We start from the raw sequence: 13,141 nt of genomic DNA, 5'->3' as shown, positions 1-13,141 counted from the left end.
AGGTTCCTTTTTAGTCAGTCCCACCCTGGTCCCCTACTCCTGGCTCCAGGAAACCACTGATCTGCTTTTTGTTGCTATACTTTAGATTTGTCTTTAGAGGCTTATATAAAATGGAATCACACAGTAAGTACTCGTGGTGCCTGGCTGGCTTCCTCTGCTCAGCATCATGTTTTTAAGATTCATCCATGCTGCTGTATGTTTCAGTTCATTCTTTTAAATAGGTGAATAGTATTTCAGTATATGGCTATGCTATATTTTGTTGATTCATTTACCTGTTGATGGAACTTTAGTTTTCTCCAATTTGGGGTGATAACAGATAAAGCTGCCATAAATATTTATGTACAAGTTTTCTAGGTTCGTATGCATTTCACTTGGAAAAATATTTAGGAGTGGAATTGCTGGACTATTCACAATAGCCAAGACATGGAAATAACCTAAATGTCCATTGACAACTGAATACATAAAGATGTGGTACATATATACAATGGAATACTACTTAGTCATAAAAAAGAATGAAATAATGCCATTTACCGCAACATGGATAGAGCTAGACATCATCATACTAAGTGAAACAAGTCAGAAAGAGAAAGACAAATACCATATGATATCATTTATATGTAGAATCTAAAATATGACACAAGTGAATCTATCTACGAAACAGACTCATGGACATAGAGAACAGACTTGTGGTTGCCAAGGGGGAGGTGTTGCAGGAGGGGTGGAGTAGGAGGTTGGGGTTAGCAAATGTAAGTTATTATATATAGAATGGATAAATAACAAGGTCCTACCCTATAGCACAGAGAACTATATTCAATATCCTATGGTAAACCATAATGGAAAAAGAATATTAAAAAAGAATGTATGTATAACTGAATCACTTTGCTGTACAGCAGAAATTAACACAATATTGTAAATCAACTATACTTCAATTAAAAAAAGATTGGAATTGCTGGATAAATATATGTGTAATATTTTTAAGAAACTTCTAAGCTCTTCTCCAGGGTGGTTGTACAAATTTTATTCCCAGCAGCAATATGTGAGTGCTTCAGTTGCTCCACATGCTCACAACACTTGGTATTGTTAGTTCTGTTTTAATTGTGGTCACTGTAATGTCTGTGTCGTGGTATTGATTTGCATTTCCCTGGTGACTCATGATGCTGAGCATCATTTCATGTCCTAATAGGCCATTTGTAAATTTTCTTTTGTGAAGTGTCTGCCTATTTTGAACTGTCTTCTTAGTATAGTATTAAGTTATGAAGCTTAAAAAAAAGCTGATGCAAATATTTTATCATGTAATGCAAGTACTTTCTCTGTCTATAGCTTACTTTTAAGATATCCTTTCCATATCTTTTAAAGTTTTGATTTTCATGATGCGTAACTTTAATTTTTAAAATATGATCCATATTTTTTTATCCTAAGAAATCTTTGCCTAATCCAAGTTTGCAAAGATTTTTGTCCGGTGTTTTCTTCTAGAAGTTTTGTAGTTTTGGCTTTTAATTTAGGTCTGTGATCCTTTTTGTGTGTGTGTATCATGTAAAGTAAAGGAGGGTCAGAATTCATTATTTCCCATGCAGATATGCAATTGTTTCTCCACCATTTATTTTGAACACTTTCCTTTTTCCATTGATTTACATTGGCATCTTTGTCATAAAACCAATTGTGTGTTTGTGTAATCTGTAACATTAGACTCTATTCTGTCCTATTGATCTATTATGTCTATCCCTATGCCAGTACCATGCTGTCTTAATTACTGTAGTTTTATAGTAAGCCTTGAGATCAGATAATGTTGCTTTGGTTATAATAGGTACTTTGTCTTTTCATTTGAATTTTTTAATTGGCTTGTCAGTTTCTACCAAAAAACTTACTGGGATTTTGTTTGGAATAACATTAAATCTAATAGCTTGTCGTGTCTAATATGCTGGCCATTAGCCACATGTGGCTATTAAAATTAAAGTTAAAGTTAATTAAAAGAAAATAAATTAGTGCCTCCATCACACCTCATTTCCAGTGCTCAATAACCACAAGTTGCTAATGGTTTCTGTATTGGGAAGCTTACATATAGGACATTTCCATTATTGCAGAGTGTTCTATTGAACAGTGCTGCTATAGACCAATTTGCACAGAATTGACTTAACAGTATTAAATGCCTCAGCCAATGAACATGGCTTTTTTTTTTTTTCATTTATTTAGGTCTTCTCTGTGGTGTATTAGTTTTTAGCATACATGTCTTGCATATATTTTATCAAATTTATCCATGTACATTTTATGATTTGGGATGCTATTGTAAATAGTATTAAAATTTTTTTTGTTTTCCAGTTTTTTATTGCCAGTATATAGATGTGTACAACTTATTTTTGTATTTTGACCTTATATTCTATGACATCAATTAATCCACTTACTAGTTCTGATAGCATTTTGTAGATTCTTTGAAATGTTCTACATATACAGTCTTTTTTTAATATATATACTTATTTATTTGCTGCATTGGGTCTTCGTTGCTGCACATGGGCTTTGTCTAGTTGCGGTGAGCGGGGGCTACTCTTCTTTGAGGTGGGAGGGTTTCTCATTGCAGTGGCTTCTCTTGTTGCGGAGCATGGGTTCTAGGTGTGCGGGCTTCAGTAGTTGTGGCACTCAGGCTCAATAGTTGTAGCTTGTGGGCTGTAAAGCACAGGCTCAGTAGTTGTGGCACATGAGCTTGGTTGCTCTGCAGCATGTGGGATCTTCCCTGCCCAGGCATGGGACATGTGTCCCCTGCATTGGCAGGCGGATTCTTAACCACTGTGCCACCAGGGAAGCCCCTACATATACAGTCTTGTTCTCTGTGAATAAAGACAGTTTTACTCTTTTCTTTATAACCTTATGTATTTGAATTATTATTCTTGATAGATTTCACTGGCTAGGACCTCCAGTAAAATGTTGAGTTAAAGAGTGAGAGTAGACAATTTTATTGACCTTTTCAAAGAATCAGCATTTGGTTTAATTGATTATATCTATTGTGTATCTCTATTCTGTTTCATTTATTTCTACTCTATTATTTCCTCATTCTACTACTTTGGATTTAATATACTATTCTCTCTCTAGTTTCTTAAGGTTGTAGCTTAGATCATTGGTTTTAAAGCTTTCTTATTTGGTAATAGTAATATTAATATTTTAAAGCTATAAGTTTTCTTATGAGTGCTTAATTAGCTGTATAGTATAAGTCTTGATAAGTTGTGCTTTTATTTTATTCAGTTTAAAGTATTTTAAAATTTCCCTATGACTTCCTTTTTGATTCATTGTACTCTAGAAATATGTTTTAATTTCCTAATATTTTGGCATTTTCCAGATAACTGTTGATATTAATTTTGGTATGATTTTATTCCTTATAAATATTGAGATTCGTTTGTTGGTGCCACATATGGTCCATTTTGATGTCTGACCAGGGTGCATTTGGAAGGACTCTATTGTAATGTTGTTGAGTATCTTGTTCTATAGATGTCATGTAAATATCTTTACATATTCTTATTTGCTTATTACAGGCACATCTTGAGATAGTGTGGATTCAGTTCCAGACCATTGCATAAAACAAATACTGCAATACAACAGGCACACAATTTTTTTGGTTTCCCAATGAATATAAAAGTTATGTTTACACTACACTGTAGTCTATTAAGTGTGCAGTAGCATGTCCAAAAATGTACATACTTTAATTTAAAAATTCTTTATTGCTTTATCATACTAAGTGAAGTAAGTCAGATAGAGAAAGACAAATATCATATGATATCACTTTTATGTGGAATCTAAAAAAATTGATACAAATGAACTCATTTACAAAACAGAAACAGACTCAAACTTTGGTCACCATAAATTTGTTTTCAAAGGGAAAAGATGGAGAAGGGATAAATTAGGAGTTTGGTATTAACAGATATACACTACTATATATAAACTAGATAATCAACAAGGACCTACTGTATAACACAGAGAATTCTACTCAATATTTTGTAATAACCTATATGGGAAAAGAATCTGAAAAAGAATGGATATATGTATATGTATAACTGAATCATTTTGCTGTACACTTGAAACTAACACAACATTGTAAATGAACAATAATATAAACTAAAAATCAAATTTTAAAAAATGCTTTATTGCTAAAAATGCTAACCATCATCTGGCAATGCAGGGTTGCCACAAACCTTCAATTTGTAAAAAGTGCAGTATCTGTATAGTACAATAAAGCAAAGCACAGTAAAACGAGGTATACCTGTATTTTTACATTTTCTTTTATATCCTTGAACATTTCATGCATGTTTTTAATAGTTATTTTAATGTTATCTGTGAATTCCAAGTTTCTAAGTGAGATAATATTGACTGATCCCCCGCCCCCCGATTGTGGTCACATTTTCCTTCTTTGTGTATTTGGTGACTTTTGTTGGAATGCTGGATATTTTGAACTTCACTTTGTTGAGTTCTGAGTTTTATTGTATTATTTTAAAATGTGTTGGACTTTATTTTATCAGGTAGTTACATTACTTGCAGATCAGTTAGATTTTTTGAGGCTCATTTTTAGGTTTTTTAAAGAATGGGCCTACAGTAACATTTGCTGAGATTTGACCCTTCTGGTGTCTTTAATTCAACAGGTTTCTCCACTCTGGCTGGTGGGACTTAATGATTCCCAGCCCTGTGTGAGCTCTGGGAATTGTTTGGTTTAGAGCTCCCTTGAAGTTTTTTGCCTAGCCTTGTGAAGTTTTACCTTTACATGAATCTTCATCTTTCCATGTTGCAATGCTTGTTTCCTTGCTACCTTAATCTTGCTGAGCCTGGTTTTCATTATGGCAGCTCTCTTCTTCAAAGTACCACTGTTTATACTGATATACAGTAATAAACAGACTGAAACATGTAATGGTACAAACAGTAGAAATGTCTGTGTTGAGTCGATTTTCAGGGTGGTGTGTTGTTTCTTGTCTATGACATCATTCAGATGCCCAGATACTTACATTTGTCACCTGTAGGGACTTAGGGGCTTATTATGGTTAGATCCAGCAAGTGGAAGGTGAAAGAGCTGTCAGGAGAACATGTGGGAAGTTATACAGACCAAACCTAGAAGTGGCACATATCACTTCACCCACATTTCACTGGCTAGAACTCAGTTATAGGCAGATTATAAGGGAGATTGTAACTCAATTAAAAGGAAGATTTGAAAATATAGTTAAGCTGTGTGCCAAGGAAGAAGAAGAAAATGGATTTAGGTGGAAAAAAAGCAGAGAAAGTATATGTAGTCCTCCTAATTCATGGGAGATATGTTCTAAGACCCCCAGGAGGTGCCTGAAACCATGGAAAGTACTGAACCGTATATATTCTATGTTTTTTCCTATACATACATATTTGAGGTGTGACAGAAAACTAGCAGGAATTTCTTTTTCCATCACAATTTCAATAGAAGATTGATTCTTACCATTGACCTCTGCAACCTCAGCATATGATTTTTTTCTTTCCTTATTGAGAACTTTCACTTTTTCACTTAAAGGAAGCACTTTACAGATTCTCTTTGACATATCCAAATGGCCAGCATCACTACTCTTGTGCTTGGGGGTCATTATTAAGTGAAATAAGGGTTACTTGGACACAAGCATTAAGATACTGCAAAAGTTGATCTGATAACCAAAAGGGCTACTAGGTAACTAATGGGCAGGATAGGCTGAACGAAGGGATGATTTACATCTAGGGTAATGGGGCAAGACGGTGGGAGATTTTGTCACGTTACTCAGAATGGTGCTCAATTTAAAACTTATTAAGTGTTTATTTCTGGAATTTTTTTCGTTTAAGATTTTTGGACCACAGTTAACTGCAGGAACTGAAATCGTAGAAAGTGAAACCGCGGTTAAGGGGAGAGGGGAACTACTGCATGTGGATTCTTTTTCTTTTGTTTCTTCATTCCTTAGTCTATTTTGGAGTACAGAGTCTCAGTGAAAGAACTACTCTATACCTAAATTTTCTTTTCTTTGGAGTAATTCTTATTTCTTCCCCTCCCTTTTCTCCTTTTCCCTTTGCCCTCTCTTTCTCCTCTCCCTTCCTTCCTCAAATATTAAAACTTTAAAGTACTTTGCTAGATTCTGGGCATAAATTGGTGAGCAAGATAGAGTCTCTGTTACCACAGCAACAGTAATTTTTGTTTTCTATTATTTACTTGATATATTACCTAGTATCACATGTAGTAATATTACCTGATGACTTTGAAAATGAAAACTGTGTTATTCAGAATTGTTGGAAATAACAAGAAAATAATGTTAATGGAAAACTTATGGAAAAAAAGATGAAACTATTCCTATTCATCACTGATTGCTTTCAGAAATAACATATTCCATAATCTTTGCCAAACAGAACAGCATTTACTTCAACTGCCCCCCACCACCAAAATACCACCAAAGCCCAAAACAAAAAAAAAAAGTGCATTAACTGAAGGACATCTAATTTCCTAAGTCTGTTTTTAATTTTGCTATATACATGTTTACACTAACTCTTCATTGATTTTGTTTTTCATTGCTGTTGTTTCAGTGTACACAGTGTTCCAGATTACTTTTCTGGCAACTGTTAATGTGGTTCGTGGCTTGGTTTTGTCCCATTTCTTAATTAGATGAAACAACACACTACTTATAATTTAGTTGCATATATAAACGGAAGAAATGGCAGTGTTCTTATAGGAAAATCACTGTGTTGACAACAAACCCAGGTAACATGACAGAATGGTATCATATTTCTTTTTTGGAATTTGTATTTCAATTCTTGTCTAAACCTAAGGAAAGTAAATGTGCTTTTTACTCATTTATTCATTTGATAAATAAACATTTATTGAGTTCCCATTCTGTGTTTGGCACCTATGTGAATTGCTTGGAATATGTAGGTTGGATGCTGTCCTTATTCTTGAAGAGATCATGGCTTAGTAGATGAGACAGACATATAAACAGATTCCTAGTGTCATATAAGAACTATGATTTCAGTGTACGCAGAGGGCTTTGAAGTCACAGAGAAAAGATTCCAAACTTAGATTTGTGGGAACCTGATTAAGGACCTGCAGGAGAGGCTTGTAAAATATTTTGAAGGATGAGTAGGAAATAACCAAAAGAAAAAGAGAAGGGAAGGATATTTGGAGCTGAGAGGGATAGCATTTTGAAGTTGAAGAGGCAAGAACACATGATCACATGGAGAGCCACAACTTACTGAGTGTGATAGGAGCTTAGGACTGGAGTAGAGTTGGAGTAGTAGTGAGAAACAAAGTTGGTGAGATCACAACTTTCATTTATTGAGTGGTTTTTATGTACCAAGTGTCAATACTTTACATGTGTTGTGTTGTTTAATTGTCTTTAATTCATAGACTTCATTTTTTAGAGCAATTTAGGTTTGCAGAAAAACTGAGTAGCAGGTACAGAGTATCCATATTATGTCCTGTCCCCACACATGCACAACCTCCCCAACTATTAATATCCCCCAGCAGACTGATAGGTTTATTACAATTGATGAACCTACATTGACACTCAAAGTTCTTATTTGGCATTAGGGTTCACTCTTGGTGGTGTACACTCTGTGGGTTTGGACAAATGTATAATGATGTGTATCAGTCATTTTACAAGATCATACAGAATAGTTTTCACTGCTCTAAGAACCTCTGTGCCCCACCTTTTCATTCCTGCATTCCCTAACTCCTAGCAATCACAAATGTTTTTATTGTCTCCTTAGTTTCACCTTTTCCAGAACGTCATATAGTCAGAATCATACACCATAAAGCCTTTTCAGATTGTCTCCTTTCACTTAGTAATATGAACTGAAAGTTACTCTATGTTTTTTCATGGTTTGATAGCTCATTTCTTTTTAGCACCGAATAATATTCCATGGTCTGGATGTATCACTGTTCATTTATCCATTCACCTACTGAAGGACATCTTGGTTGCTTTCAAGTTTGGCAATTATAAGTAAAGCTGCTATAAACATCTGTATGCAAGTTTTTGTATGGACATGTTTTCAGCTCCTTTCGGTAAATACCGAAGAGCACAGTTACTGAATCATGTGGTAAGAGTATGTTTAGTTTTGTAAGAAACTCCAAAACTGTCTTCCAAAGTGGCTGTACCATTTTACATTCCCTGCAGCAGTGAATGAGGGTTGCTCACATTCTCCATATTCTTGCCTGCATTTGGTATTGTCAGTGTTTTAGATATTGGCCATTCTAATGGGTGTGCAGTGATATCTCACTGTTGTTTTAATTGGTAACACCCTAATGGTGTATAATGTGGAATATCTTTTCATATACATACTTGCCACCTGTATATCTTCTTTGATGAGGTGTCTTTTCAGGTCTTTCACCCATTTTTAAATCAGATTGTTTCTTTCTTCCCGTGCCTAAAGCACAAGGAGTTTTTTTCCTCAGATACTCACTATGTGAATCTGGTTGAGATCCTGGAAGCAAAACTCAAAAAAGAGTATGAGTACCCTCTATGACTAGGTCCCCCTGGAGTTTTTAACTTAGTCTGCCCACACTGAGCTTCCAGCAATTCATCAATTACAGTTTAGGTTTTCCTGCCCAGGCCCTGGTTCCCACAGAGTTTTCTGCTTGTGTTTCTGCTCTAGTAAGTTGTGATTCTCTGTGTTCACTTATCTGTGTCTCCAAATCTGGGGGGCAGTGGTTTGCTCTGTGGCCTCACTTCTCTGATAATGGGTTGTTCAACCTCAACCTCTAAGAAGGGTTGTTAATTTTTCAGTTGTTCACTTGTTGGGACACAGTGGCAACTTCCAAGCTCCTTACATGCTGGACCAGAAACCAGAAGTCCTGTTATGTAATTTTGAAACATGGGTTTGTTATTTCCTCATTTTATTGATGAGCTAGAGTGAACATGTAACATCCTTCTGTTTGAAGTCATTCTAGAGTTAAAAGGGATGCTGTTAATAATTATCCCAGATATCAAATATAAACTGTGATATAAGATTACCCTTTTGATGTGGTTACACCGGATGAGGGAACAAATGTCTCGGAGCTAATAAGGGAAACCAGTGGGACTTGAACCCAAACAATACAATCCTTGACTCAATGCTCTTAGATCTATGCTATATATAAGAATCAGATTTTTGAAGTGCCTTGTATGTTTTTTCTAGGTCTTTGTCAGGACTCAGCAGTACTCATCATTGTGGCTACTCTTTACTGAAGAGAAACATAATTGAAAAACAGTATCACACATTATTTGTTAGCTCTTAATTTATTATTTTAATTTTCCTTTTAGTTGGAAGGCAAGAATTTTATTAGATTACTTTTTACTTTGCATATTACTCTACATAACCTCTTCTGAATCTGAAAGTTATTATCCTTCCTAGAATTCTGGACTTGAAAGAGACATCTAGTTAAACCTTCAGTTCTGTAGGTAAACAGGCCTAGATGATGTAAAATAACTTGCCAAATAACAGAGCTAATCACTTGTAGAATTTAGCTAAGAATTGAGAGGCAGGAAAATATAGTGATTAAAAATGTAATTAGGTTGCCTGGCTTCCACACTCTATAGCCTGCAAGCCTTTGGGCAAATCTGTTTTTCCTTTTCAAGTCTCACTTTCCTCATCTGTGTAGTTGAGATATAATAGTACCTATCTCATAGAGTTGTTTCAAGTCTATGCCTGGCACATAATCAGGACTTGACAAATGGTCTCTTGTTATTTTTATCAGAGTCTTTGTATTGCCAGTGAAGTGCTTTTAAAAACATGCTGCCTTTGAATCTATTCTGGCCATGTCTTTTTGAGATCTATGAGTGTAGGTCTTGAGTCTGCCAGCAAGAGTTCATTGATTAGTTAAATTGTTTACTTGTATAACTAAATGTGAAAAATAAAACAATTTCATTGACTATTTCTGGGATACTACTAAGCAGAGACTTTTCTGCCTTTTCAGAAATAGGGAGGGGGAAAGAAAATACTTTTAAAATTTAACTCTTATTTTTATTAATGTTATAAATGTACCTCACTTTAGAAAAATCAGTCTCTAAGGCTTTAAATAAAAACTTTCAGTCTCTTGCCCGCTCCTCCTGACTCTGGATTACTGATTTCCAGAGACTACCACTTTCAACCCTTTTAACTTTCTTTTGATATTTACCTCCCTATTTAAGGATTTGGCTGTCTTATGTCCCTCTCCCATACCCACATATATTTATACACACATATATACACTTACCTCCCCAATGCTACTAATATAACTATAGCATATTTTGCTAAATGAATATTTATAATTCTAAAAATATTATTCACAACTGAACCATGTGTTAAATTATGATTAAATTTCCTTTCTTGAGTGATAACTGCTCTCTTTGAGGTTGGTACCTCTCTCTCTCTTTTTTCCCATTTGCATAGTCCATGTATCTATCACCAGTGCATTCCCAGCCTCTCCTACAGAAGTCTGAATCTCTTAATACCTTCAAAAGCATTAGGCTTTAAGTATCCTATCATTTTCATTTTTTTTTCTTGGTAGGGGAAGATATCTCTTCAGTAATCTTTGTCCTCTTATTTTAATAGATATTGACTGCTTTCCTGCGCTTAAACTAGGATCTACACCATCCTAAAAATTCCCTTCTTTTTCTGGTTAGATTGGATTCTCTGCTTCCTGGATTTCCTGTCCATTTCTTTGTTAGTTTGTTCCCGTGTTTAGTGGAACACATCTTTTAGCAGTGTCCACCCGCCCCCACCCCCCAAAAAAAAAGGAGGAAGGGAGGTAAAATATTTTGAGATTTTGCATGTCTGAAAATATGTTTTTCTACTGTCACATTTATTGGTAGTTTAGAATTCTAGGCTAGAAATTATCTTTCTCTCTGAAGTTTGAAAACATTGCTCTGCTGGTTTTTAGTTTCCGGTTTGCTGCTGGGAAGACTGATGCTATAATAATTCTCAAACTTACTTTTTCTTTTTATAACTTTCTTTTTAACTTCTATGGGAGCTTTTTAGGATATTTTATTTGTTTCCAGTATTATGAAATCTTATATGCTATATTGTGTATGTGTGTGTATGTTTTGCATATTATGTTGGGAATGTGATGGGTTCATTCAGTCCCTAAATTCATCTTTCACCTATAGGACATTTTATTGAATAGTATGTTTCCACATCCCCAACTGTTTCTGTTTAATATTCTCTCTCTTATTGGAATGCCAATTATTCAGATATTGGATCTTCTGGATCATTTCTCTAGTTTTAAAAAACTTTTTCCTTTCCTTCTTTTTCTTTTGTTTTCTGGAGGGGTTCCTAACTTTGTATTCCAACATTATTATTTCTTCTCTCATATTTTTAATTATTGAAAATTCTTTTTGTTTGTTTGAAAATTTCCTTTTATGACATTGTATTTTTGTTCCATGAATGCAATGACCTCTCCTTTCCCTCTGAGGATATTAATACAAATAATAGTTTTCTTCTGTATTTTTCATTATCTTTGTTTTCTTTAAGTTCAGTTTTATCATGTTTGTTTGTTTTGGTCTCGTATTGGAGAATCTCCTTGTCTGTCCATTCATATTTAAAGGTGAAATATTATCAGGTGGTTGGAGTTCTGTGTGGGCGTGCTTGAATTATGGAATGATAGCTTTCACAACAGGATGATTTATTGGACTATTTTAATCATTGTTCCTTTGAATATCAATATATATGTTTTTCTCTTGGAATGGTTAGTATTCCCAGACCATTGTTCCAGTCTCCTGCTTGGGGAGGTTAAAGTCTACGAGCCATCTCTTTCTTGAAGTCAAATTAGGGAACTGGCATGGGGAGGGGGATCCTGCCATTTTCTATGTAGAATTTTACTTAATAATCCTCTTTTAATAGCAGATCTGTCCAAACTGGGCCAAGTGCCCATGAGTTCAGAGGTTTTTTTTGTTCAATGTTTCCAGAGAGTAAACCTCCTCAGTCCTGCCAGGATGGACCAGGGTAGCTCCTAGCTATGTTATCCATGGAAATCTGACTGCTTCCATCCAGTGCTTCTATTTTCAGCTTCAATTGCTGCCACCATTCTCCATAGTTTTCAGACCTATCGGTCCCCCAGGTCTTGAAGCTTACTGAGATGCTGAGATGTAAATTATTTAGCTTCTGGATGTCTCCCGTTGTTGGCTTTCTTGGATGCAGTTTTCCTCTTTCTCTGATCTGTTAAGTTAGTTAGCAGTCATCCTGCTAGGTTTCCACTTTCAAAATTTTTTCTGCATTCTTTTCCCATTTTCTTTGATCTTCTTGGTTTAAGCCTTTTAAATTTTAAAAAATTCTTTTTACCATGATAAGCAGTATATCGATTAAAAGCACAGACTCTGCAACCAGACTGCCCAGATCCACTTCTTATATGACCTTGGGAAAGTTATATAATCTCTCTCTGCCTTAGTTTCCTCATCTTAAGAAATAGTGGTTGGAGTACTTTTTAGGATTAAATAATTTGAGACATGTAAAGCATTTAAAACCATAGCTAGGTTGTTTTTTACTTAAATTTATTTTATTTTTAGCTGCATTGGGTCTTTGTTGTTGCGCAGGTTTTCTCTAGTTGCAGAGAATGGCGGCTGCTCTTCGTTGTGGTGCGTAAGCTTCTCACTGCTGTGGCTTCTCTTGTTGCAGAGCACGGGCTGTAGGTGCACAGGCTTCAGTAGTTGTGGTGCACGGGCTTAGTTGCTCCCCATCATGTGGGATCTTCCTGGAGCAGGGCTTGAACCCGTGTCCACTGCATTGGCAGGCAGATTCTTAACCACTGTGCAACCAGGGAAGTCCATAAAACCATAGCTGTTTTAACAAATATTAGCCATTATTATTTGAGAGGGGTTTTAGGCAAAAGATAACGGCTTGTATTCAATTAATCATATTTAATTGGAAAGCCAAAGAAATGCACTTAAAAAGACAAATTAGTAGGCAAATATTGTTCATTTTATCTAATGATGGACACAAAGAACAAATATATCTGATATGCTACATAAAATACTTATGTTTTTACATTGTTTTATTACTGAAAAGAAACTTGGATTCATGATTTCCAACTCTTTATTTTACAGATGAGGAAAACTGAGACCCAGAGAGTTAAGTGATTTGCCTTGAGACTAGAATCCAAGGCTCAGAATTCCTATTTCAGTCTTCTTTCCATTAAGTCATATTTCCTTTTCTAAGGAATAGTGAATGCTGTGAGACTTTCAAG

At 35.1% G+C, this 13,141-nt stretch overlaps 1 protein-coding gene across 5 annotated transcripts in view; it reads left to right on the top strand.

Annotated features, from left to right (window-relative positions):
• DNM3 (dynamin 3) overlaps window positions 1-13,141 on the top strand; it is a 552,008-nt gene that overhangs the window by 157,690 nt on the left and 381,177 nt on the right. The gene's annotated exons all lie outside the window — the stretch shown is intronic.

Source organism: Hippopotamus amphibius, chromosome 3 (genome assembly GCF_030028045.1).
Source record: "Hippopotamus amphibius kiboko isolate mHipAmp2 chromosome 3, mHipAmp2.hap2, whole genome shotgun sequence".
Classification (NCBI taxonomy): Eukaryota; Metazoa; Chordata; class Mammalia; order Artiodactyla; family Hippopotamidae; genus Hippopotamus; species Hippopotamus amphibius.
Note: the sequence above shows the minus strand (reverse complement) of the source record. Positions and strands in the feature narration are given on the sequence as shown.